The following is a 26,000-nucleotide window of genomic DNA, read 5'->3' on the forward strand; positions in this document are numbered from 1 at the left end:
AAATGTTTTCCTGTAATAAGTTTCCCTTTATAACTGGAAGGTAATTCAAGCAAATGGAAAGAATTAACCATTTTCTCTGATGCTTACAGCTAAACTGCTCCCAGGTTTTACCTGGTACCAACATACTTGTGCTTCAATCCTGTGCAATCACAGACTACCTCCTTAGAATAAATGCCCAGGAGATTTACTGAGTTAAGGTTTGTCAGAGGTTTTACTCCTTCTTAAACATGCTCCTGAAATAAACAATTATCAGTATAGGAGATTGCTCATTCTATCCAACACCACTAACAGTGCAAAGCATGATTGTACAAATCTGATTCTTCACAAAAAAAAAAAACAATTCTTAAGAAAATGAAAACTCATAGGCAACATGCAGAATAAGTTAAAAATGAGAGTATGTTCTTAGTATCAATGTTTGTCACAAGAATCATGCAAAAAACTTCTTTATAAAGAACCCAGGGCTGGAGAGACAGACAGCTCAGCAGTTAAGAGCATCTACTGCTCTTGCAAAGGACCCAGTGCAATACCCAGCACCTGCACATGGCGATTCAGAGTGTGATCCAACACTCTCTTCCGGCCGCAGTGCACCATATACCTACTCTTTTTTTAATGAGACAAAGGTCACTGTATGCCGTCACACAGCTTCTGTCAATGGTTACCAATACAATGTGTATGCATGTATACACGGGATGTCTGTGTGTGTAGACACACCTGTGAATGTTTCTTCTCCTCAGGCACAGTCCATCTTGTTTTTAACACAGGGTCTCTCACTGGAACCTAAGGCTTGCCAGTCAGACCTGACTAGCTAGCCAGCAAACCCCAGGGATCCTGTCTCTGCCATCCCCATTGCTGGGAGCTGCAACCTGGCCTTTACATGGGTGCTAGGTGTCAATCTCGGGTCCACATGCTTGCACACCAAGCATGTGACAGACACACTGAACTATCTCCCCAGCCCTAATTTTTACTTTCCCTACTTTCAGAGTGGCACAGATCCAAGTGAGCCCTGAAGCACCACTCCAAAAAAGGACACACAGTATGATATGTTTACAAGATGAATCACCACATACATGTGACTGCTCAATAAGAGGTCGGCATGGTACTTCCTTCTTATGCAAGCTATAAATATTAAACACCAGTATCTTCAGACATTTGCTTCAATCTCTGCAGTAATGGCTTAACTGAAAGATAAAATTCTTGAAACATATAAGAAAATTCAGTGTTTTATTGGAATATTCCTTATCACAAAGAAAGCATTTTAAAGTAGAGCTTTAACCTTGGCTGTACTATTTTCTAGGTGTCTGATTTTAGGAAAGTTACGAGACCTTAATAAGCTCAGTCTCCTTGTCTTAAAAATATTGGCCGGGTGGTGGCAGAGGCAGATCTCTGACTTCAAGGCCATCCTAGTCTACAGGGCAAGTTCCAAGACAGCCCAGGCTACACCGAGAAACCCTGTCTCAAAACACCTGCCCCTACCCCCTAAAATGTTTTAGAGTACCCATCTCACAAATCAAATGAACTAACACAGAAGTCCTTACTAGAGCAGACTGGTCCAAAAGAAAGGTTCAAGAAAAAATGTGAGTCAGTATTACATCACCATCCCTGGGAAAGCACTAATTCATCCAACATACCCTGTTGGTTGTCCAAGCCACAAAGGAGCCTCCACACAGGGATTCATACCAGGGACACATGCCAGAGCACTATAGAAACAACATTGCCTTTCCAAACACTGATCACTGAAAACTGTCGTGTTAAATATTGAACAAACGACCTAATAACATTACCATCAGTAGAGTACTTAGGAAAAAATCATCAGTGTCAGAATTTAACCCAGGTCTGGTCTTTTAAATGTTATTATATATCATGGGACAAATACCCTGCTAGAGAATATTAGGTAACAAAAAGATAAAGCATTACTCTTAGCAAAAAGAAAGAGACATGAATAGGGAAAGGAGGTATCAGTACAGCTTCAAGCCCTAGTACTACATGTGCCTCTCACCGACAGGATAAACTGATTTCTTTTGCATGAGTATTTTAAGAGACCTTACAGTGTCCATACACACATAACTTGATCAAGATCATCAAATATGCCGGGCGTTGGTGGCGCACGCCTTTAATCACAGCACTCAGGAGGCAGGGACAGAAGAATCTCTGTGTTCAAGGCCAGCTTGGTCTACAGAGAGAGTTGCAGGGCAGGCTACAAAGCAATACAGAGAAACCCTGTCTGGGGGGTAGGGGTGGGGAGGTACTAGTAACAGAGTCAGACAAAATCCAGGACTTGAATGCTTTCTCTGGTGCTCTTTAGAAAAGGCTGCTCTACTGGGGCTAGAACGTCACAAGATATATCTCTCATTTAATTTAAAATAAAGCATGATCCCACTGAAGAACAGTAACAGTACCCTTTACCTTTCACAACCACTTTAAGCAAGCAGTCACACATTGGTACTCATTTCTTTTTAGGTATGTTTAAGCAACTATACAAAGCTGGGGGAAGGGACTTTAATGTGTGATACCACAGTAAAATATTTAGCAGTAATTGATTTGCTGATGGTAAATCGTTTAAGATTTTCGAAAGAATATTGGATTCAGACATGTCCTGGAGCAAATCTCAAATGGTAATAACATCCTTATGTGTATATTACAAATGTATGCAGAGGGAATTCTGTTGGTGGCAGGAGTGAAGAAGAAACTTACCTAAGAATAAAGACTACAAACTCCAATGTTGATACTGCTTTACCTCTGTAAAGTGTGACTGTTAATTTTCACCTTTTAAGGAACACTAAAGCTTCAAACAGCCTATCAGAAAGTAAAGGTCGCCATGTGGTGTTTAGATAGCATATACAATGACAGTACTATGCTTGATTCTGCAACAGCAAAAATTTAATACTACTTAATTGTCTTAAGTGTTATGAAATGTGGTAGGGAAAACAGCAAGAACATATCTAAGGAATGTCAGAAAAGTCATTATCCCGGGGGGGAGGGCATCCCATACAAAACACTGTATTACATACCAAAGAGAGAGGCAGTGGTACTGGCAAGGCAAGGGGTGGGGTGGGGTGGTGGAATTGTACTTTTTCACTAATACAAAACCCCAAACAAGAGCTCAGTGTAGCAAGACCTCAGCAGCCAGGATCTCAGCATAGATTTCACATTCCTACAACACAGGTACATTCTAAGGATGAATTTTGTATGCCCTTATTTGTAATCAATTATTTGCTCTAAAAGGCACAGGAAGTCAAAATATTATTCAAATATAGCCATTTTGTAAATTTTGGATACTAAATAATATTGGACACCAAGTTTATTAATTTGCTGTATCCTTAAACATTACAATAACCATTACTGTTTTTCTTAATATTCCTATGATACAGTTCAGACTTCTTAAATAAACCACTGAGAAATCTAAACACCAAAAAAAAGACACAAAACAAAGTTTCTAGTAACTCTCTGGGTGGTAATTACCTAAAGCCCCAATATTATCATACAACTAGAATTGGAATCTGATGAGACTTCCAGGTGTAAAGAATATTTTACTTCATTCAGATAATATATACAATTAGTTAACAAAAGCTCATGCTTTAGACATGCGTTCTCATGTCACTACCACTGAATGTTGATACTGAGTTCAGAAGTAGAGAGAGAAGACTGTGTTTTACTGTATTTAAGGCCAGGCACACGATAAACTTTTTATGCACTGGTCGGTGAAAAAGAAAATCATAATCTCTAAGATTTCACAGGGGCACTCAAGTAAAACTGACAGCAAAGAAAACAAACAAGAAAGGCCTACTGCTCTTCTGATTTTTTAAAAGAAATGCTGCTCCTGCGGCTGTGGGTGGCCAGCAGTCTCGAATCAACTCTAGGCTGCAATCACAACATCCATTAGAGTGCCCCACAGTCAGAGCAAGCAAGTGGTTTTCAGTGCCGCTGGTAAATCACCTGATCCTATTACAAAATCAATTACTGCAGTACATTTCCACTGCCACAATCTGATGATGACAAAATGATATTGGATAGCTACTGCAAGGTCAAGAAAACAGCTAAGAACATCTTAATTGGTCTTTTATGTTTAATCATTTGGTCCTACTAATGCTGCAGCCATTTTATCTGTATATTTTTATTTGAAATAAATCTATGCAGTTACCTTTGGTTGCCTGGGACATGCGATGGAAAATCTCTGCAACTGGTCTGATGTATGGCTACAAGGGAACAGATCGGAGCAGCAAGTCGAACAGCTCAACCTCTTCATTAAAAAAGAAATAATACTGCAACCACAGCCACACATTGACTTGATCATTAAAAGAGAATTTGACTTCAAAGAAATCACAAGTAGTAATGCCCCATGTAGACTAAAACTAACTAACTGACTCATTCTGCAGCTCTCTGGCTGAAAGAAACACTGCTAAAAAAACAAAATAAAAAATGAAAAGCCAAGTTCACAACAGAAGGTAACAGCCACGAACTCATTGCCAACAAAATCTGTGAGAATCATTAAATTAAGTCTCCTGCTATTACACAAAGAATGTAAGATGCTTTAATATTCCAACATGTTTATATTAAAGCTCAAGAAGTTAGCAAAGGAGCAAACTCAAATCCCCAAAACATACTAACCACTCTTTCTGTCTTCCATCAGTTTGGATCTGTTTGCCTACACCTTCTGCTCAGCCTATCCAACCTGTTCCCTCTGTAAATGCACACTATTTCAACAGCCAACCGGAAAGAGCCCCACCCCTTGCTGTCCCTACACTGTTCAAGAAAGACTGGGACTCTGAGAACTGCTGCAGCCCTGCTCTGAGAAACAACAGGAGCCAGTTACTGGCCAGGCTTCTAGCTCACAAATCACCACTGACGACCTGTGACTCTACACTTGAAGAAGCCTGCCAAACACTCACAGTAAGCATGCTCACTCACTTTACTTTTCTACTACAGATTAATTTACAGAACTGGTCTCAATCTTAATAGTCAAATAACAATCAATGGGAAACAGAAAATAGAGGCCTAAATCTTTTTAAAATTTGTGTAGTAGCTAGTACAAATCTTTGAAGAGTGGTGGGAGAGGTCAGGGGGTAACTGAGTGCAACGTACAAAGTAAAAAATTCCCTCTAAATACTGTCCTCAGATCTGAGAGGTAATGGAAAATAAAATTCTACTGCAAAGCAATTCGGTACAGACAATGATGAAATAAGCAGCAAGGTGAACCATGGAATCCCTGCTATCACAAATGTTCAGAGTTTTACGGGGAAGAAAAGGATGTAACTATGTACGCAGTATGGCAATAACTAAAAGCCATCAAGAACCTATCCTGACACTGCATCTTTTCCCTTGGTCATTCGCATTTCAGTAGACAAATTTTAAAACCTGAAAAGCTCTTTGAAAATACAAGCAGACAGTATTAAAATGTTAGTCATTCCCTAAAATGCTTATGCTTGTAACAGTCTACCTTTCCTGATAACATACAGTTACTTGCATCTGGTAATTATAATTCTTTCTAAATTCCCATAAGAGAGTCACATTAATACATTAGTCTTCTTCGATAATCATATTAAAAATAACTTAACGAACAACTCAGATACCAATGGGTCAATGCTTTTTAACACACCTTTAAAAACAGGAAAGTGAAAATAACAAAATACCTTCTATTACAAGATCCTATATCTTGTGGCATTGAAAAGCTCTGTATTTGTGTGTGTCTCATGCCCAATTCCTTTCCTGCTTTAGAGCTATGAAGAGCCAGCACTGTTTCTGCCTTCACCTTGCACTGTCCTTTTGATAGTCATGTTATACTTAAATCAGTTTTTCCACAATACCTATAAACAGGCATGCACTTCTTTGGGGGTTGGGGGGCCGCCAACCTTCTGTAAATAAAAGTTACAAAATGAAAGAAGCAAAATAATTCAGTAACCTCTTACTCGCCTGCTGAAGGCACTGCATGCTGAACAGCATTTAAATCCTCATCTGCTGATGCAACTGAGCTGTACTGCTATGAAGTCGACCTTCCTGTGCTGCTGCTATGCCAAAGAGCACAGTGTGTGGAAAATACAAAGGACTTCCACCTAAGTTTCTAAAACGATTTAACAGCAGAACTTCTAAAGTCTAGCTCTGGCCATGCTGCCACCTTTTGAAATGCACATCAGAGATGTTAGGATAAGGGGTCTCAATGGCGTTTGTGTTCTTCTCTAGAGAGTATGTAAAAATTCATGCATCGTACTAATGTAACCAGGTACCAAGCTTTAACACTTGACATAATTTACACTGCCAATAAATGTACAATATGCTCAGAAGAGAGAAATACATTATCACATGTAAAATAAAGTGAGTATCAATTTAAAGTCCCTAACAAATGTAAGCTGCTCTCAATGAAAACACGACACCTGACAAGCCTTCAGCATTACTACTGCTGCTAAACAAAGCCTAAAAAAACAAAGATTCAAAAGCATAAAATGATTCTGAAACATCCAGCCATGAAATGCTTCATCAGCCCCATTTCTCCTTCCACCCCCAATATCCCTTGGCTCTTAAATTAGTTTTAACAAAAATAGAATGTAAAGCAATAATGATTGTTTTCATTATTTATCATTTTTCTTCCCTGTCAGCTAATTCAATGTGCTATTGATCCTTAGGTTGCACACAGACAGAACTTGAAGACTAACCAACAGAAATAAACATTTTCTAAATGTCAACAAAAAAGACCATAATATTATTTTGGAAGAAGACAGCAAATATTTAAGCACATATACCTACAAGCCTGTTTAAAAAGTAGAGGGAACATTGTATATTAATGTTTGATCAAGAGTAAGTTAAAGTATGATTATTTTTTTCTCTCTAGTCTAGGATGAAACCCAGGGCATTAACATGGTAAGCAAGTGATCTACTGCTGTGGAATAATCCTCTTAGACACTCTGAAGATTTGTCACGCGAATTGGTTTAATATAACACTGACTGGCCAATAGCTGAACAGGATAAAGATAGGTCAGAAAGTCAAACTGAGAATGATGGGAAGAAGAAGGGCAGTCAGGGCGAGATGCCAGTCACACAGCGAGGAAACAGAAGTGTAGAAAAGGAGGTAACAAGCCATGAGACAAGTGGCAAGGCACAGATAAGAAATATGGGTTAATTTGCATGTAAGAGTTAGCAACAAGCCTGAGCTTTTGGCCAAGCATTTATAATTCATATTAAGTCTCCGTGTTGATTATTTGGGAGTGCTGCCAGAAAGGAAAACTCCGCCCACAATCTACCATTGCTTTAGTTACTGCTATATTGCAGTGAGGAGACACCATGACTGACTTTTAGAAGAAAGAATTTAATTGGGGGCTTGCTTAGTTTCAGATGCTGCATGATGCGGAGCATGGCAGTGGCTAACAGTTTACAACTTATCAGCAGGATGGAGGCAGAGAGACACTAGGCTTAGCCAGAGTTCATTCCCCAGTGATACATCTCCATCAAGGCCACACCTCCTAATCCTTCCCTAAATACTTTCACCTACTATGGACCAAGTATACAAATATATGAACCACTAGGGGCCATTCTCATCCAAACCATCACAATCACTAAACCACATTCTCAGCCCTCATGATTACTTCAACAAAGTTAACTAGTTTCCTTCTTAATTTTAAGTAACTATATGTCAAATTTTTACTTTAAAAAGTTAAAAAAAAAAAAAGCCGGGCGGTGGTGGCGCATGCCTTTAATCCCAGCACTTGGGAGGCAGAGGCAGACAGATCTCTGTGAGTTCGAGGCCAGGCTGGACCGACAACCTCCAAAACAGTACAGAGAAACCCTGTCTCGTAAAAACAAAACAAAACAAAACAAAAACACAAAAAAAAGGTTAAAAAAAACTATAGGTATGCATACTGAATTGATTTTCAATTCTTTAGTAAACAAGAGGATCCATCTGTTTAGTAGTAGCCTTAAATGCATGCCTAGCATGCACAAGGTCCTGGACTAGATATTCAGCTCCATCCGTCCATCCATCCGTCCATCCATCCATCCATCCATCCATCCATCCACCCACCATCCACCCACCATCCATCCATCCATCCATCCACAGAAACCTACAGACACCAACACTGCAATTGGACATTCTTCTCAATTGGCCCATATTTATCTGTCATTAATGCCTTCTTCTGACCTACATGGACATCAAACCCATATGTGGTACAAAGACATGCAGGCAAAACACTCATAAACATAAAGTAAAATAAATCCTAAAAATGAAAATGAAGAACATATTATGGTTAGTCTCCAGTCACAGTGGCACAGTCCCAGAGAGGAGGCTGAGCAGGGAGGACTACTTCCGATAAGTTAGAAATCAAAATGAGATTTTGCCTCAAAATCAGGTAACATTTTGAAGGCAATTGGAAAGAGTATGACACAATAACTTAGTAAGTAATTCCTGCTTTTGGAATGATGGAGAATGTTTGACATATTGGTCTACATTTTTTCCCACAAGGTTAGGGGATCACATAAGCCCCAAAAGATGAACTTTCAAAAATATTCTCTTTGGTTCTCTCCTTGACCAAACTTTATGTCCTTGGTGTTCTAGAATAAATTCCCATTCACTCAATAACTTAAGTATCTATTAAGCATCTAATGTGCTAGACAAATAAGAGTAACAAAAACATTTCAAAGAAACAGAAATCTCTTCCACCAGCATTAACCTTATATTCCAGGAACAAAGACAAATAAAGTTATAAAAAAAAAAGACGTAACAAGCAAAATAACTATAATAAATGGTGATAGGTGCCAAAGAGAAAAATACAGGAGAAAACATTAAATGGTTTGCAAAAGCCTTGTTTCTACAACAAAAATCTAAGTAAAGCTTTTATAATATTTTAGAGCATTTTTAAATGTCAGGAGTGGGGGAGCAGCCCAAGCAACAGTCAGCAGGGGGGAAAATGGACATTCTAAAATGAAGTTTCCAATATGTAGAAGAAGAGTATATTTATAGACTTATATTTGTTATACCTATAAGCAACTAAAAATATTGCTTTATCTTTTATTCTTTCTTTCAGGTATTCTTAATTAAGTCCCAGATACCATTCCTGCATGCACTACACACATAGACACATCCACTCATAGCACCCTCCCACACCCGATTTCACCAGTACCTCATGTTCACAGAATCACAGGATATCATCACATTAACTGTATTTCCATAACTAACACCAGTCAATACCCAAATTTTCCACACTGTCTCAAAAATGTCTTTTATTGTTAACAAGTTCTAAATAGAAGGAGTTGCCCCTACCTTCTTCTATCACTCTCATTCCAAGGCACCTTGATTCCCCTACCACTGTCCAACAGAAACACATTAGATGCCTTACATTGTGCAATGTCTGTGTTTTTCACTGTATACCCTGCCTTGTTACCCAATCTCCCATTTTAACTTAACTACAAATAACTTTTAGTAATGAGTGTTCTAAATTGAACTAATAAAGAAATTCTAACAATATAATTTGCACACATGGGAATTCTGGCCCCAGAGAACCAAGCAGCAGCTTAAGTTTGCTGATGATTCCTAAACAGCTATTCAAAGGCTGAGCATGGTGCAGTAACTCTGCAGCGACAGAAGAGGGAACTATAATATTTAGAAATCCCATAGTAAGGAATATTACATTTGACTTTAAATAAAAATAGTAAATTTCAACTTAGTGATGGCTAAAAACACAATAATAATTATTATTGCATATGCTTCCATCAAAAAGCAAGCAAACAAGGCCCCACTATAGAATTAAAGACTTAAAAGGTAGGTAAAGACTGAATGTATGGATAGTTGTAATTCAAATATATTTATTAGTCATTATCAAATGCTACCTCTTAAAAACAATGCACTTCTATTTTCCTTCTTCAATAAGTAAGCTTATCTAAATGAACTAAGGTATTTTGCTAAATAACTGCTTTCATCTTAAGTTCAATTTTTAACTTGTAAACAAGGAAGTTCTGAATTTTGAGTTAAATTTTTACATATTCATGTATTCCAAAAGAAGTCTCAAAGTAGCAGGGCAGAAGAGGCGCCTTTAATCCCAGCACTCAGGAGGAAGCAGATGCAGGCACATCTCTTGAGTTTGAGCCAGCGAATTCAGGACAGCCAGGGCTACACAGAGAAATTCTGTCTCCAAAAAGAAAACACAAAATCAAAACTTTCAGAGAAAAATGAGTCTCAAAGTCTTGATGGTAACTCTTAAGCATATAGGGTTAGGGAAATAGCTCAGTGGTAGAGTTTATCCAATATGTACAAATCTCCATATTGGTTTGATCCCCGTCTCTACACTCAATGTTTCCATCAGTGATCCATTTAGGAGAATTTCATTGATTACTTAGGAAAACAAGCTTTCTACTTGGTTTTTTGTTTGTTTGTTTTGTTTTTTGTTTTGTGGGGTGTTTTTTTTGTATTTTTAGTTATTTCTCTGTGTGGGAGTATGCAGGTGCTTGTGTACATGTGTTAGTTTGGGCACGTGCATGTGTGTGCCTGCAAAGGCCCTGCAAGGGCATCAGATCACCTGGAGATAGAGGAGCAAGAAGTTGGGAGCTGCCTAATGTGGGTGCAGGGAACTTAACCCGGGTCCTCTGCGCAAGCAGCTTAACCCCTCTACCATTTCTCTAGTCCCACCCACTTCCAGCTTCTTTTAAAACAAGAGTTCTTTACCTCCTTCCAAGGCCTCACCAACAAAGCTATTGTATTTTACCTTATTCAAGGCAAGCAAGGTTTTCTCCATTCATGTTCTTCAAAATTCTATCTCTTGTTATACATCCCCCAAGTTCTCCCACATACATTTAAAGGAATTTTTAAAAAAGCAACACTCCATGAATAGGTACCAAGGTCTGCATCAGCTTCTGTGGCTACACAACAAACTACCACAAACTCACTGGCAGAAAGTAAGTTTACTGGCTCTAAGTTCTTGGAATCATAGATTCAAAGCTAGTTTTACTGAGCTTGCTTGCAGGCCAAGTTAGTTTGCTCTCCTTGCTTTTACAGCCTGCAGCGCCCTTACCAAATCCCCAGCTTAGTGGCTCTTTCTTCTTCAAAGCACATCTCCACTTGGGCATCTTTCTCCTCTTCCTCTCCCTAGTCGCTGCATTTCAACAGTCTCGGTCACATGTGCAGAGTTCCTTCACTACAAAGGACAACAGAGCTTCTGGAAACTAGGATGCACACAAATTTGGGGGGGGCCACTATTCAGCCTTCCAAACCACAATATAAAACAAAAAATTTAAAGCCAGGCATGGTGGCACAATACTGCCCTCTGGAGTCTAGGGCAGTAAAGCCAATGAAATCTGTGGCCAGCTTGGTCTATAAAGGAGTTTGGGACAGCCAAGGTATATGCTAAAAGAACTTCTAAAAAAAAAAGGTAGGAAATGTAAAAGCAAAAATATAAAGTGGTCTTCGAATAAAAGACTTTTGAAAATTGATCACACACTGAGAAGAGTCTGCAAATAGCTGCCTAAGCAGCTCGTGTCAGGAATACACAGAGCCCTTGACGACTAAGTCAGACACTCTAGCAATGCTGAAAGCAGAGGAACTGCAGGGCCGTTGCTTGCTTAGTACGGAGTTTCTGGGAGGAGTAAGGGGAAAGTTCTGGATACAGGCAGTGATAGGTACACAGCAGTGTAAATATAGTTAATGTCACTGAGCTGTCTACCTGAAATAGCTAGAATGGCATAAAATTTTCATATTTTAAGAAGTTAAAATAGACTACTAAAAATCCTGAACAATATTAAAAATTTAAACAGATTTCATTTATAATAAAGAATAAATATCAGTTAATATCAATGTCATGGTATATCTTACTAAATTTCACAAGAGACACAATCAATAAAAAGCACAATAAAAGATCCTCAACAACGTCAACAAAATACAAATTTAGTCAAAAAGAAACAGCACATTTTGATAAATGTTTGCATGTATACATTATTTAGTCAACAATATAGTATTATAGATTGTTTTTTTTTTACAGTAAGGAAAAAGCACGCAACTTTTTTATAAGTAGAAAAATGATTGTCAATTACATATTTACTACTGTTGATGTGAATTCTTTCAGTAGGTGGCCCTGCCATCTGGGGCTATTTCCCTTCAAACTGATAGATTTCCTTTAGAATTACTTGTAATTGCAGTCAGATGATAGAAAACCCCAGTGTTTTCTGTCTGAACATGTCTTTGTTTTACTTTCAAACTATAATGGCCACAGATTCCATAAGTGACAACTTTTCCTTTCAGCTCTCCGAATGACCAATTCCTCATCTTCTTCTACCCAACACTTTCTGATATGTTCTTTTTCTATTAGTGCTTTCAAGATTTTATCTGTATCTGTGGCAACTGAGCAGCTCTACCACTTATGTGACTAAATGTAGATTCTTTTATGTTGGTTCTGCCTGAGCTTCTTGGTTTTGTAGGCTGACACTTCCCACTGAATAGGATCACCTGCCATTATTTATCTTCATGTGACTTCATACAGCTAACTATCTTAAACAGGTCTCCCACTCTGTTCTGTCTCTCTTCTTTTTCCTCCCCATCCTTCCAGTTAATGACTTTTATTACCCTAAGTCAACTGACTCTCCTCATTGCTAAACAGTTGTTTTGCTTATTTAATTAACTCTCCTTCCAGACAGCCCTAACCTCTCTCCTGCTTCTTTAAAGTAACTCTGCTGATGTTCTCGATGCGCTAAATGTTCACTCCTAAGTATTTTTCTTGAAGCCTTCGAACACAGGATTCCTTGGTTTTTCTGATATTTAAGAGTTCTTTTAAAATCTCTAATCATTATTTAGTCCTCTCAGAGTTAGTCTCCACTTACTAATTTAGTGTATCTACTTTCCATATATATATATATAATACCTTTTGAAGGAAAACAGACAATGTAAATAATGTAGCAGCGTATCTGGACTTCGCTACATTCCTTCAGAGGAACTTCTGGTTTTAGTGTTGTGGTAGCAACTCCAAACGTTTTCCTCTGAAGTGTGCAGCTATTGCCTGTGCTCAGTTCCCTCATCTCTGAGCCACTCCTTCCTATTTATCAGCCTGCCGCTCGGGACATTACCCTGGCCGCCGAGTAGTTTATGGGGGGCTGCGGAAGAATCAGGTAGAGACTGTACTCAGATGTATGGCTCACATCCTCTGATGGTATCTTCCCTCACGGTTTCTTCCTAGCATTTCACCTAATCTATCAGTCTTGTGTTGTCTGCGATACTCTAAGAAAGATTTTGGCCACCTAGGCTATACGATAAGTCGAAAAACATATTCAATCAAAACAAAAACAAAAAAACAAGGATATATCTCAATTGGTTCCATTTTCTTTCAAGAACAGAAATCACAAGCAAGAATATTAATCTGCCAAAATCCCAGTACATGGGAAGCTGAGATAGCCAAAGACCCACCAGGGATACAGAACAAGACCCTGTCTCACCTCAGGGAAAGGGGAACAACACTCACACACACAGACTAACATAAAGACCCACCAGGGATACAGAACAAGACCCTGTCTCACCTCAGGGAAAGGGGAACAACACTCACACACACAGACTAACATAAAGACCCACCAGGGATACAGAACAAGACCCTGTCTCACCTCAGGGAAAGGGGAACAACACACAGACTAACATAAATCGCACTCGTGCATGCACGCGCACGCACACACACACACACACACACACACACACACACACTTTGTAACACACAGAGTCAAACATAAGGTTAATGAAAACAAGTACCCAAGGAACTGAAACACAAATACAATAGTAACTGCTCCCTTTGAGCTCTGGCTATCAGATACGAGAAAAGCCAGTGTTCTGTATGGACTTTGTGATGAAACCTGTCACAGACTTAGACTATCAATAAATACTTATTCTAAAATAAACTTGTAACTTTATGCCATATGCACAACAAAATAAAAGCTGAACTCTGTTAAGATAAAATTTTTCATTCTTCCAATGACTTTTTTTAAAAGTAAAAGGATAGTACAAAGAACAGGAGAAGATACTTGCAACTCAAATTGGATACAGGTCTAGTAGTCACAATTTATAAAGAATACTCACAATTTAACATTAAAAGTATTAATATAAGCTGGAAAATGAGAAAAGAACCTGAATAGCTCTTTCTTCAGAGTCAATAAATGACCAGTAAGCACATGAAACCACCCACATGAAATACCCTTTCATACCAGCTAGGAAGATGAAAATACAGACACAACTGTCCATGAGGATGCGGGAAAACTAGAGCCTTTGTGTAATGCTGTAAAATGCTACTTGAAGAGGTACACAAAGAACTAATTATCAATCCTACCCCCATTCACATATGCTCAAAAGAAATGAAAATAAAACATGCACACAAAAACTTAACAAGAAAGCTCACAACACATACATTCCTAAGAACCAAAAAGCAGATCAACTGATGAATGACTAAATAAAACGTGACATACAAACAACTATTAGAAGTCATAAAAATGAATTAAATACTGATATGACAAAATGCTGAAAAGATTGTGCTAAGTGAATGAAGCCAGGCACAAAAGAACAAATACTGTGTGGTGCCATTTTTACCAATGTCCAAAACAGGCAAACTCTCACAAGCAGAAACCCCGCCATTGATTGCCTAGAGAGGGGAGACAAAGGGAAGAAGGGTGATAAAAGTAGCCTCAGCATGAATGGCTGTGAGGAGCGTATATACTGAATATACTCACGGGTCAATGCATAGTACACAAATACGAGGTTTTCTGATGTGTCGACTGCATAACAATACAACGGTCACTAAATAAATTTAACACTAAATACCTGCCATAATCCAACAATGATGACAACAGGTTCTAACTCAAATTTAGAGGAGGGGCCAAACTAGCCCTTTCTGTGTATCACTCCAGAATCAGTCACCACTCTGTAAGGTAGTAGAAGTCTGTATAGGTACCTGTGCTCTAACATATGCTCCTGAGACTAGAAATCACAAGTGTGTACTCCACAGAAGAGCATAACTGCTGAGCACGTGAGTGATTGCTGTAATTCTATGGAAATACCTTTTGTCCAATGTTTACTGTTTCAAATACAGTAAACAGTTTAGTAGAAAACAAGATGTTTTCCCTTTATATTTCTTCATGTATCTAGGGACTCTCCTTTAACTAATGAAATAAACATTTTTGGTGATTAGATTCAAAACAACCATAAACTATATCATGGTACTTGATCATCGAATGTCTAAGCATTTTGTCCCACTTTAAAATTTCTCACTCTTAAAAAAGAATTGCGTAAGCTGGTGTAACTACTATGGAAATCAGTACAAGGATCCTCAAAAACCTACAAATAGAACTCCATGTGATTCAGTTATTCCACTCCTGGGCAGACATCCAAAAGAATCTAAGTCAGCATACCACAAGGTGTTATGTACAGCAACGTTTAGTGCAGCGCTATTCATAACAGATGAATGAATGGACAAAGAAACTGTAGCACACATACATTATGGAGGTTTGTTCCCCAGCCCCTGCCCCCAACTATACGGAGTAAAACTATGGAAAGAAAATGGGTAGAAATGAAATCATCATTTTAGCTAATGATTAAGCCAAGGGAAAAGAAACTATCACCTGTTTATATGAAGAACATACATAATGTGGGTGGGGGGGTGAATGGATGAATGGATGTAGAAAAGGGGGCTATCTAGGAGAAAGAATAGACCTAGAAGAAACAGGAACAAGAGATAAGCTGGGGAGATGGCTCAGTGACTAAAAGTGCTTGCTGTGTGAGCATGAGAACCTAAGTTTTGATTCCCAGCACTCACATAAAAGCTGGGCATGGTCATGTGGGCCTGTAACTCCACCATTTGGCTGGGGGACACAAAAAGACTGTATTTTTTAGGGCTTGCTGGCCAGCCAGCCTGGCCAAAAGATAGTGAGCTAAAGTTTCAGAGAGACCCTGCCTTAAGAGAATAAGGTGAAAGAGTGACAAAGCAAGACACCTGGCATCTTCCTCGGGCTTCAGTATGCATGCACACATACCTGTACTCACGTGTGCACACACACATGCCACACACATACTATACACAGAGACTGGCGAGGGGAACAGTTTGCCCTAGTGAAATGGTAGCTCACCAGATTCTTGATTCGAGAAAACTACAAAAGTTTTCATTTTAATATTAAGACAAAGAAATTAAAGTAATACAGATTGGAAACAGTATTAATGCTGACTCACAGTAATAGTGTTTATGCTGACACACTGCAGTAAAAAAGATTTAATACATTAAGGAACAGTCAAGCAATTAATAGAATAATAATAATAAATCAGTACATGCTTTGGCAATTAATAATTATTATAAAATCTCAAGTAAGAAAAGTCTTATTTAATTCATAAATTTACTATTCCTGCTTACTAACCTGATTTTCTAGACACAATGTGTAGAGGGATCACAAAAGATATAAAGAGAAGAAATTCTCGTACCTAGGTAAAAATGAAAACAAATATAATTCTTATTGCAATTTAACTTACTGTTGCCAGGGTGTTCATATAGTATATACATAAATTTAAGGAACATGCAAAAGTATAAGGAAAGCAAGTGCTTACCAAGTATTTAGAGAGCCTTTTAAAAGTCTCGTTGATAACTGAGATTTCCTAAACAATAAAAATAAAAATGATTCAATGCCAGAGTTAAACATACTCTGCCTAATTTAAACAAAATTTTCATGTTCTTAAAAATAACTTGTATACATAATACATGGAGGAGCTAACAAACTAACAGAACACTGGCAAAGTTTGAAATATTAAAATATTTTATCCATAGCAAAAAGTTATATATAAACTGGCAAATTGATTTTACTGTTTATAAGTCAGATTTAAGTCATCTTACTTAATAAAAACAGCTATAGTGCTGGGCGTTGGTGGCTCACGCCTTAATCCCAGCACTCGGGAAGCAGAAGCAGGCAGATATCTGTGAGTTCAAGGCCAACAGCCTGGTCTACAGAGCGAGTTCCAGAACAGCCTCCAAAACAATACAGAGAAACCCTGCCTCGGGGGGAAAAAAAAGGTATTGTGCAAATCACCTCTGTCAGGTCCCAAGTTTAATTAGGTTCAAAGATTCAGGAATAAAAGTACTATATAATATTTAGGGAACTATTTGCCAGGCACATCACTCTGGACTTTAAAAAGCATGTATTTTATCTTTTTCATTGTTAATCACTTCATTCTTAGTAACAACTAAGCCATCTGCTTAAACACAGCAGCTGCACTCAATTATGCCATTCGTGTTGTAAATAAACTGGGTTTGGACCTGCCCTTTGGGAAGTGGACAGACAAGGATCAAGAGTTTGATGTCAGGTCACATAGGAAGTTCAAGGCCAGCCTGGGCTAGAGATACTACCTCAAAAGAAAAGACACATCTTTTATCACCACCACAAGACTCAAACAAATGTACTACAGTATAAAGTAAAAGTGACTACCTTTTAGTCCAGGGAAAACTTTTAATATTCCTTTTACAGACTCACCAGTTTAACTAAGAACACAAACTGTTACCATCTAGAAATTATACTACCAGTTACAAAAATAAAATGTTTCTTGGGCTGGCAAGATGGGTCAAAAGGTAAAGGCCGTAGGTGCTCAACTCCATCCCCAGGACACACAAGGATGAAAGAACTATTATCCTGCAAGTTGTCCTCTGCCCTCCACATGTATGTACACAGCACACACCTACACGCACAATGAAGAAATGTAACTTTTAAGATATTTTCTTATGAGTGAGTCAGACCAATGATCTTCTGTACATGCTTGTGCTAAAATCAATAGCAATCAAATTAGTAGCATCCAACCCCAGACCATGGGAAATACAGAAAGACAAGGACATATTAGAGACTTTACAAAATTTAGGACAATGAAGTTTCCATAAGATGACAAGAAACAATTGTAACTTTATCAAACAGGGCAAAGATTTCTTAAATAGCACACAGGGGAAAATCAGATACTCTATGAAAATGCAAGCTACAGATGAGAGAAATCTAACAAGGAACACATGTAACCAAGATTCATATCCAAAACACATTTTGAAAACAATTTCAAGCCATCACGAAAATGACAACCAGATCTGGAAAGATAGCCCTGTGGTTAGAGCACTTTCTGCTTTACCAGAGGACCTCAGTTCAGGGCCCAGCACCCGCCTTTCAGACAAGTCCCTTACAGAACCTGGAGCTTGCTGCTTTTTAGTCTAAGCATCTTCTGTCTCCAGCTCAGCCTTGCCCCAAGCGCTGGGGTAACAAGAGCACGTGGGCACTCCTGGCTCATACTTGTGCTGCAAAGCACTCTCACCCACTAATGATCTCCCTAGCACCATTTGTCAATGGTTTCCTGGGGAGAGAGGGGTGAACCTAGGATGCCATGGATGCTAGGCAACCTACAGCTCCACCACTTACACCAAGTTTTGCTAACACACTTCTTATACTCAAGTTAATTCACAAACATGGGCCTGCAAGAAGCTCAGCAGATAAAACTTAATCATGCAAGTCTGACTACTCAGAATGCACAGTGGAAAGATAGAGCCACTCTTGAAAATTGTCCTCTGACCTCCACACAAACATACACTATGACATGGTGCATGTGTAACACACACACACACACACACCAAATACATAACCCAGCACATAAAAAAAGGAATTACTTGCAAGCAGATGTCCTGCCACCAATTTGTAAAACCTTTAAAGACAACTAACTATTCAGTCCTATTGTTTAGAAAACTAAGTATTATTATTATTATTAAATCAATGCCTTTTATAAGGAAAATCTTTTCAACCTTTTGAAGAAACACTTTGCAAGTAAATATTATTATATCCCTAAAATTCTTGATAATATTGACAATGATAGACTTATATTTATTTTATTTACTTATATTTAAATAAAATATAAGTAGTATCATGTCTTTTTATTTTACTTTTCCATTTTTATTTACCTAATCACTATCCCTTAATGTAAACAATTTCCATTTTTCCTTAAACTAAATTAGCATGCTGATTTAATTTGAAGTTAGCACATCTGAATAAGGACACCTACTTTATAATTCACAACAACAGATTTGCCTTGGACTGTTACCTGTTTTCCTTTCTTTTTATATTTGCTTGTTTGTTTGTTTGGTGGGTGCACAGACAGGCATGTACATGTATGCACACAAGTGCCATGAAATACACATGGAGATTAAAAGAACAAGTCGTAGAAGTATGTTCCTCTTTGTTCACCCTGTGAGTCCCACGAGTTAAACTCAGGATGGTGTCTTGGAAGCAAGCTCCTTTAACTATTGATTCATGTTGTAAACCCACCTGTTTGCAAACCCAGACCTTGATGATTTAAGCTCCCTCAGCAATCTCCAGATGCTGAGGAACTTAAGCTTCCCCTCAGACCAGTTGAGTCTACAATGACCAAGGCAGCAAGACAACAGATCATGCCTTATCTAGAGCCCACAGAACCACACTGTGTGTGGGTTTGTGAAGGGAAAGTACCCAATTTTATGATTTCTGATACCACAAAGATCTCAGTAACACTGAAAGCACGAAGTCTTCTCTAACACAGAAGTACAATTACCTCAATACTGCACACTGTTTATCAAGTAAAGTGCATGAAGACTCTTCCTGCAAACACTGATACTTCACAATCCAGTACTTTCCCGGACACTAGGTCAGAGTTAGAAGGTCTAGTGTTCTGTAGCACAGCAGCCTATAGCCTAACTACTACAAATTACAATAACATAATGTATTTTTCAAAACAGCTGGATTCTGAATGTTTTCAGCTCAAAGCCACAGGTTGAAAACCACTGCTTTACAGGGAAGGTAAAAAATTCTCAACTTCACAGGATGCACATGAGATCTACACTATTCTGTCCCATGGACTTCAAGTACCCAATCCCCATGGATAAGATGCAGCTACTGTAGATACATGAACATCAGATCTTAAATTATCTGGAACAAGCAGCAGAGGTCATTTCTCAAGTTTCTTACTACCCGTTAGTCTACTCAAATCATAATATTTCACAAATGAGCCTAGTGTAAACCAATTCTTTTTTCTCCTCCTTATACAGAAGTATATTATTCTATTATCTTTTCCTTTGAGCTTACTTTTTTAAAGCCGCATGCCATGGGAAGCTTTTTATTAAAAACAATCTATATTTTTACTAAAAGGGTGTCATGAGACGCTTCTATTTCCTTAATAACGCGTGGGGCAGTAGGCTCATGCAGTAACTCAGTTTGAAAGAAATACACCTCAGCTTTCTGACATTCACATAGCTGCTTCCAACAAAATAAAGGAGAGTACCTTTAAACCATCTGCTCTGCTCCAATTATCCAAACAGGTTTCAGTACAGTTCACCGCATTTATAGAGAGCATGTTAACTCAGCTTCCTCAACACTTTCACACTGTTCCAACCGCTCCCTCACAGTTACCAGTAGCCACCTTTCATCAACACAAGCACTGGTGCATCCTTTTATTATCCTGACATATATACCGTACAAAGTCGAATTCCTGTTCTCAGAAAATGAACTGACTCCATATTTTTATTTGCTGCATAGGGGTGATTTCCTACACATGTTGCATATCTACCCTAGTTTCATGCTGAGTACCCACAGAGACCAGAGAGTGTTAGAGCCCCCTGGAAGTGGAGTTACTGACAGTTGTGAGCTGCCACATGCTAGGAATTGAACCTAGGTCCTCAGAAAGAACAAGTGCTCTTGACCACTGAGCCATCCCTTTGGCTCCCATGAACTCTAGAAAGAAAATGTCATTCACTTTGCTATGCAGCAAACAGATCTATAGCAAATTAAACTTCACAGAATACTAACACATATTAAGATCCAAACTAGGTTCATAAAAAAAAAGAAAAAGTGTTTAAAATAACTGCACATAATAACCTCTTTAATCTTATACTACAAAATTTAAATATATTATAAAAGGAGTCTACAAAATTAGATCAAAGGCGACTACAAAAATGGCTAAAACAAATGGGCCATAGGAATTCATTTAAAATATAGTTCAAGGCAGTCTAGAACCAAGTGAATCATGCACTGTGTAATGCTGGTATGATCTACGACATTCTTCATATGAAGGTGGTCCCACAGGTAAAAATGGAGCAGACACTTTCCTACCACTAACAGCCTAAAGCAGTTTTACTGACATATACAAATGATCCCATGAATGGTCTGAAGAGAATTTTAAAACAGTTTGAGCTAAATGAATATAACATATAACATATCAATATGCATGATGCAGTTCAGGCAATGCTTGGAAGAAATTTTAAAGGAAATGGCACGTATTTGTAATCTGTGAGAAGACTCCATGTTCAAGACCAGTATGGGATACTGAGAGAGACTCTGTCTCAGAAAAAGAAAGAGGAAAGGAAAAGAAATGGGAAGGAGAGGACAGAGACAAGGAAGGAAGAATAGAGGAAACAATGAAACTGGACAGAGAAACCCAAGGCAAACTCAAAGTAGCAGCAAGATTAGGATAACAAAGAGCTGAAATCACCTGACACACTGGAACAGAAAGCAGAAAAACACTAATACAAAAGTTGGCTCTTAGGGTAGAGAGATGGCTCAGAGGTTAAGAGCACTGGCTGCTCTTCCAGAGATCCTGAGTTCAATTCCCAGCAACCACATGGTACCTCACAACCATCTGTAATGATGCCCCTTCTGGCCTGCAGGCATACATGCAGTCAGAACACTACACATAAATACATATTTAAAAAAACAAAAGTTGGCTCTTTGGAACACTTAATAAAACTAAGAAGCTCTCCAGCCAAACCAACACATAAAACAAAAAGGGAGACTATCTGTCAACAAGAGGAATGAAAAGCATGAATTACCACCAAAGCCCTTATAAACAGTCACTAATTAGGGAACACATTATGACTACAAATTCTATAACTGAGGGGAAATGATCATTTCATTCTGAAAGATACAGACAGTTAAAACCCATGTAAGAAAAGTCAAATAATCTGTGTTTTCCTAAACATTAAAAAAAAAAAAAACCTGCTGTTACAAATCATTCCAAAACAGAAAACTATGCTTTGCTGGGCTTGTTAACAAACACAGTGAAACATTCACACTCACATAAAACAAAATACTACTAAATACAATCTCTTCTAGACAACTGAAGAAGGAGTATGTCTAAACTCAAAATGCCAGACATTATTCCTGGAGGGGGGAAAAAAAAACCCTTCACAAACATACACAAAATTCCTCAACAAAATATAAGAAAACTCAATCCAGCAATATAGAAACTGAGTAAGAAATGGCTTGCAATCAAATGTGGTTTATCACAGGAACAGTCATCTGGCTCACTATTTTTAAAAAACCAATAGAACTGGCTAGAAAGCTAAACAGATAAACACATTTGTTGCTGACCTGAATACACCAGAGTTTGAACCCCAGAGTTCATTGATGGAAGGAAAACAAGCCTAAAGTTGTTTTCTGACCTTTGAAAGAAGTGCTGGCATAGACCTGTGTGCACATATGTACACACCCATACTAAATAAATTATATATGTATGACCACATTTCCATATCTGTAGAAGAGGATTTTGATAAAAATCCAGCATCCACTCCTGACTAAGAAAAAACAACTTGAGCTACAAGGACAGCTAACAGTGAGTACAGTGTTTGCTGCCTGTGGTAATTTGAATGAGAATGGCCTCCACAGTCTCATGCTTGATTACATGGTCCCCAGCTGGTAGAAACATTTAGGAAGGATAAGGTGTGCGACCTTGTTGGAGGAGGCGCAGCCCTGGAGACAGCTTTACCATTCCCAGCATGCCTCTCTGCCTCCTACTTGTGATCAAGATGTGAACTCTGAGCTGTTTCTGATATCACGTCTTTGTTCCACCATCAAGAACTCGAACCTTCTGAACCAGTAAGCCCAAATTAATCACTTTTTTAATGAGTTGCCTTATAGTTCACAGCTATAGAAAAGTAAGAGAGAAAGACAAAGGAAGGAAGGAAGGAAGGAAGGAAGGAAGGAAGGAAGGAAGGAAGGAAGGAAGGAAGGAAGGAAGGAAGGAAGAAAACAAAAGTAACATTTCCAAAGTCATCAAGAAGGAGAAGAGGACCGACAGCTCAGCAGGTAAACTTACTGGCAAGTCTCACAACGTGGAGTTCAAACCCCAGATCTCACAGCAGAAAGGGAAATTAACTCCAGAAAGTTGTCCTCTGAGCCATATCATGCACAAATACAGAAATAACAACTTTACAATAGAGAAGTTTACATCTATAAAATCTGTGAAAAATCTTTAAGGTAAAGAAGGTAACCAATGATCTATTCATGAACTAGGAAAGTCTCAGCATTATAAAAACATCAATCCTCCTCATACATACAGATTGCCTCTACATTATGGGAAAGACTATAAGGAAAGGCAAAAGAACCGTGCATGGGAGCACAGACTTTTAATCTTAGCACTCAGGAGTTGGGGAAGCAAGACTGAGAGGTTGGGGATTGAGCTACACAGGATCCTGTCAGGAAAAAAAATTTTTTGTAAGAATCTAAGAAAACTGAAACCAAATTTCATTTGCAAAAGGGGTGTGTGTGTGTGTGTGTGTGTGTGTGTGTGTGTGTGTGTGTGTGTAAAAGAAATTCACCAATCAGATATGAAAACTTAAGTCTGTGTTAGAAAATATAGTATAAGGCAAGAAGGCAATGAAACAATACAATACCAAAATTCTCACATGTGACAAAGGTGCTCTCACACTGAAAACCAGACTAGTTCAAGAACATTCATCAACTCTGGGTCATTCCATTTCAGTTACAATTCTCTTAGTAAAATCTGATGCCTAAACATGAAAATCAAAATAAAATATTTAAAATACGGAATAATCTCATGAGACAAGAAACTAGGATATGCTCTTTTCAAGAGTGAAAGGAAAAAGTCAAACAGCAAAGTTAAAGGTCAAGAGATGGCTGAGTTCTTCCTAGGACAACAGCTGCCCCTTTTAAACCCACCTTTCCACAGTCCTCCTTACCCTACAAAAATGCAGCCTGAACACAAACGTACACAAGCCACATGAATCTAGAGGGCATGGCTAGGACAAAGGAAGACTTGGAAAGGCAACAGAGGGCAGCTCCCAAAGGCCCACACCTCAAGGGTGGGGAACTCAGATGGACCACGATAATTCACAAGTGAAGGAATTCAAAGGTAGAAACTAACATGCTCTGGAGAAAAAGAAAAAGAAAAGACTATCAAAAGACAAAAAAACATCAACCTCCACTGACCCTTTCCAATCCCCTGCAGAGAAGAGACCAGGCATAGGAAGGAACCAAGCAAAGGCCCTCACTTCTGCCAACAACTACAATTCTTAGACAGGAAAGGAACAGAAGTCATCAAACAAAACCCACATAGAGCTCAGATACTCCAAGTCAAAATATTTCAGCTAATGAAAATTTCAAACCTCAACCTCCCCACCAATAGTCACAGAAAGCACAGCAAAATAAGGTCAATTGAAGTGACTGCAGTAGACATTCACAAGACCACGATAGAAAAAGGCAAGACACAGTAAGAAATTAATTAATAATTGATCCTTATCCTGGAGTCATCAGAGAGGAGGGAACCACAACCGAGAAAATGCCTCCAGAAGATTGCTACAGGCAAACCTTGACGGCATTTTCTTTATTACTGAAGGGGAGGCTGCTGATGAAGCAGTCTTTTGTTCAACTATAAAACAGAAGCTTCAGAGACTCCAGCTTTCTAATTTTTCCATTTTACAATATGAATAGTTTTTCCTCTATATAGTATATTCCAACTGCAAAAGATGCTGAAAATTAAATTTATATAATATACACTTTAGTTTATTCTGCTATTTTCCCACGAGAACAAAGCAGAAAATCCATGCTACCTGATAAGTGTCTCAGAAACAAGCCTTCTAACATTCGAAATCAAAAGCGTAACTGATCAATTGTCCAATCAGCACTAAATGATCAACTACAGTAAGCGCAGCACAGAAAATGCTGCAAAAGTAATGCATCTTTGAGCCCAACCAATTTAATCTGGAGAATAAGATGAGAACCTAGATAAACTACTGCAAAATACCATATGGTATTGTTAACTACTAAATATGATAAAAGGATATATAATTAATTAACCTTTAAAGAGTAGAAAAGTAAAGGATAATATCTTTTAAGTTATGTGACTGCCATATATACAAAAATGGGTAAATCAAACACCACAATTAGACTTCTAATGCTTCAGTAAGGCTACAATGTAATACCACTCTTGTAAAGAACTGGATTAAGGAAATAATCACATTAGGAAATTACTGTTGGTTCATGAAGAGCTATTTAGTTACTCTAGAAACCTGATTTCAGACAGCAGTTATTGAAAGGTTCTAAGAGGTCTGTCACTCAGCAAGTTCACTGCTGTGAACAATCTCAGGCACCAGCACCCCAAAATACCTGTCAACACTTGAATTATCAAAACCTCCCATTATAAGATTATTTTTTAAGGAAGTTCGTGGCCTGAGCAGTGCTGATACATGTATTTAATCCCAGCACTTGGGACGCAGAGGCAGGCAGATCTCTCTAAGTTTGAGGCCAACCTGATCTACACAGTAAGTTCCAGGGCAAGCAAGCTCCAAAGCTACAGAGAATCCCTGTCTCAATAAACAAACAAACAAACAAATTGTGTGTGTGTGTGTGTGTGTGTGTGTGTGTGTGTGTGTGTGTGTGTGTACATTCACATATATGTGCACTGGCATGCACAAGTGCACATACCCTAGGAGGCCAAAGTTATGTATGGAATCCCCCTAGAGCTAGAGTTACAAAGTTGTGAGCCACTCAATATGGGTGCTATGACAGAACTCCAGCCATCTCTCCAGCCCTAAAAGCTCCCATTTCCAATACCTTCAAAAGTTTTGGGGAATTAAAGCACTACAGATATATATATATATATATATATATATGACAACTGGAATTTTAAATATGACTCGAGCAATATGACTACATATAGTATAGACTACTAGTTTAAACTTAAGGATTTTTCTAAAACATTTGTTATTAAAAGATAAAAATCAATTCATGCATGAAATGGTTAG

General features: G+C 38.3%; 1 protein-coding gene across 2 annotated transcripts in view; it reads right to left on the reverse strand.

Moving 5' to 3' along the window:
• The window catches only part of Fbxw7 (F-box and WD repeat domain containing 7), a 155,819-nt gene that overhangs the window by 85,849 nt on the left and 43,970 nt on the right, over nt 1–26,000 (reverse strand). Inside the window, exons 2-3 of one of the 2 annotated variants that reach the window (XM_021233111.2) lie at nt 16,526–16,573; nt 16,339–16,402 (exon numbers count right to left, since the gene is read on the reverse strand). The exons of the other annotated variant lie outside the window; for it this stretch is intronic. The gene's annotated coding sequence lies outside the window, so the exon portion shown is untranslated. The remainder of the gene's footprint in view (nt 1–16,338; nt 16,403–16,525; nt 16,574–26,000) is intronic. 2 annotated transcript variants of the gene reach the window in all.

This window comes from Mesocricetus auratus, unplaced genomic scaffold (assembly GCF_017639785.1).
Source record: "Mesocricetus auratus isolate SY011 unplaced genomic scaffold, BCM_Maur_2.0 Super-Scaffold_100009, whole genome shotgun sequence".
Lineage (NCBI taxonomy): Eukaryota > Metazoa > Chordata > Mammalia > Rodentia > Cricetidae > Mesocricetus > Mesocricetus auratus.